Consider the following 3,405-nt stretch of genomic DNA (forward strand, 5'->3'; position numbering starts at 1 on the left):
CCCCTCTGAGGCCCTGTTAGGGGGGCCACGGAAATACTGAAACAGATTAGATTTTTTTTTTTGAACGTTGCGAATGGGGAAAGTGTTTGGGAGAGAGGGAGGTGAGTGTGTGTATGTGTGTGTGTGTGTGTGCGTGTGCGTGTGTGTGTGTGTGTGCGTGCGTGTGTGTGTGTGTGGAGGGGGGGGGGGGCTTGGGGGGGGGAACTGAGCCGGTTCTGGGGGGCGTTTGATTGTTTAATTGTAACAATAACTTTAGCAAAATGCCGTAAAAGGTTGGCTCAGTCATATTTACGATGATGACAGATTGAAACAAACACATGAATTAAAAAAAAAAAAAAAAAAAAAATGCGGAGACTACATGTTGTTTTATTGACTCACTTGTGTAAACAAAGTGAGTCTATGTTTTAGCCCGGTGTTCGGTTGTGTGTGTGTGTGTGTGTGTGTGTGTGTGTGTGTGTCTATGTCTGTGTGTCTGTGTGTGTCTGTGTCACAGTGTCCGTGGTAAACTTTAACATTGACATTTTCTCTGCAAATACTTTGTCAGTTGGCACCAAATTAGGCCTAAAAATAGGAAAAATTCAGTTCTTTCCAGTCATCTTGTTTAAAACAATACTGCACCTCTGGGACTGGGCACAAAAACATAAAAAATGAAGCCTAATTATATGCAAACTGCATTTACTGTTGTTTTTTTTTTTTTTTTGTATTCTCTAAACTTGGTACTTTGATCTGATATTCTGACCCAACAACAAGAGCAGTCATTATTGTCATGTTTTGTTCAAACAGGAATTGCTAAGCATGGAAGTTTTATTTATTTTGCAAACGTTTTTTTTTTGGTGCAGATAGTAAAAAAGGGAAATTACTCTCTAATTAATGCTAGGGGAGTTAATTTGCTTTAAACTGATCTTTCTCATCTTAAACATTACATTTTGAAATTATATTCAATACATAAAAGCTTGATTTTTTTTTCTTTTTAAGTGTATCACAAGTGAGTCTTGAAGGCCTTGCCTCTCTTGTTCTTGTTGTTGCTGTTGTTGTTGTTGAAACACCACCAACAGCACAAACAACAACAAACTACTATTACTACCACTACCACCCACAACTGATAATAAATAACAAGACCAGCAACAATCATCATTATCATCAGCTTCATCATCATCATCACCATAATTATGATGATAATAATAGCAATAATGATGGTAATAATGATGATAGTATCAGTATCAGTTACTCAAGGAGGCGTCACTGCGTTCGGACAAATCCATATCCGCTACACTACATCTGCCAAGCAGATGCCTGACCAGCATGTGTGTGTGTGTGTGTGTGTGTGTGTGTGTGACGTGTGTACGCGGGCAATGAAGGAGAAGAAGAGGAAGAAGCACTGTTGATTTCAAAGGATGAATAAAAGCGTCAGACCTAAAAACCTGACCTCATCACAAGTGGCTGTCCTCAGTTGCTGTTCCACATAGCTTTTTGTAAAACACGTCAAACACAAGTCAGTCAACCAAACAAAAACCATCATTGCTTCATTCACACACACACACACACACACACACACACACACACACACACACACACACACACACACACTTTCCAACCCCTCTCTCAACGCACACACGCGTTTATTTATTTATTTAGTTATTTATTCATTTATCAATTGATTATACATAAATAATGTATGTCTGTATGAAAGTATGTATTTGTGTATGTATGTATCTATCTATTCGTTTATTTATTTCTATACACCATATTGAAGTTTTAAACGCCGGTAACCCCCCCCCCCCCTACGCTCCCCCCCCCCCCCCTACGCTTCCCCCCCCCACACACACACACACACACACCTGTAAAAAGCACTACAAACCGAATGGAATAATGGATGCTGTTTCTTTTTCTTTCTTTTTTTGGAGGGGTGGGTGGTGGTGGTGGTGGGGAGGGTGGGGGGGTACCTGTTCACATTGGTTCTTGTGTCTATAAACATGAATAGCATTGGAGGGTTTTGCGTGGGCTCACTGCTTTAGAAAATTGTGTGTGTGTGTGTGTGTGTGTGTGTGTGTGTGTGTGTGTGTGTGTGTGTGTGTGTGTGTGTGTGTATGTAAGTATGTATGAATTTATGTATGTATGCATGTATGTATGTATGTTGGTATGTATGTATATATGTATGTATGTATGTATGATGGTCATAGTCGGACACGATTCACTATTATGCCTGTATGTATGTATGTATGTATGTATGAATATGTCTGATGGTCATAGTCTGACGCGACTTACCATCATGTATGTATGTATGTATGTATGTCTGTATGTATGTATGTATGTATGTCTATATGTATGTATGTATGTATGTATGTATGTATGTATGTATGTATGTGTTCATATGTGCGTGTATGTATGTACTCGTTTTGGACTGAAAAAAAAGTACGTACGTATAAAAAATAAAAAAATCTATCTATCTATCTATCTATCTATCTATCTATCTATCTATCTATCTATCTATCTATATATATATATATATCGCCGGTTAGGCCGTTGAACTTTTTGTTTTTGTTTTTTTTTTTTTTCAATTTTGATTACACATATATATTTAACATAAGTGCTTAAATACATAAATCAAATACATAAATAGGATAAGAAAGAGTACATGATAAATGGAACATAAGGTGCAGAAAGACATGACGACGTACATAATAGTGAAAATAGGTACTGCAACTCAAGTATACAGGTCATTTGAATACATCCTAAACACACACACACACACACACACACACACACACACACACACACACACACACACACACACACACACAACACCAACACACAAAAAAAAAAACAAAAAAAAAACCAACCAAACAAACAAACAAAACATACCATTCCACCCGAAGTAAATCATTTCCATATAACATTACACAATGCTAGGCTATACAAAAATAGGCCGTTGAACTTACTCTGAACCAGTGTTCACCAGTGCTCAAGGCTCGAGCTCCCCCCCCCCCCACCCCCCCCACCCCCCGCCCCTACCCCCCCCCCCCACCCACACCCTGCCTCCCCCCTGTCAGTTACAGGTCAGGTATAAATGTTTCCATTCACTGGGTGGAGTAGTGAGGATTATCCGAGTAAAAATGTCTCGGTTTCCCTAGAACACAACATGACAATACCTCCACCACCACCACCACCGCCGCCACGCCGAAAAATGGGCCCTCGCTCGTCGGTAAAGAATCCTGACCACTGGTGGTGAACATTTAACTGGATCAGAACTCAGTCGAACGCTTGATTAATTAATTAATGAATTAATGAATTAACCGATACTGACACTTGAGACGATGCTTCCTCCATACATTAGAAGGGGAGTGATGGCCTAGAGGTAACGCGTCCGCCTAGGAAGCGAGAGATTCTGAGCCAGCGCGCTGGTTC

This window comes from Babylonia areolata, chromosome 15 (genome assembly GCF_041734735.1).
Source record: "Babylonia areolata isolate BAREFJ2019XMU chromosome 15, ASM4173473v1, whole genome shotgun sequence".
Lineage (NCBI taxonomy): Eukaryota > Metazoa > Mollusca > Gastropoda > Neogastropoda > Buccinidae > Babylonia > Babylonia areolata.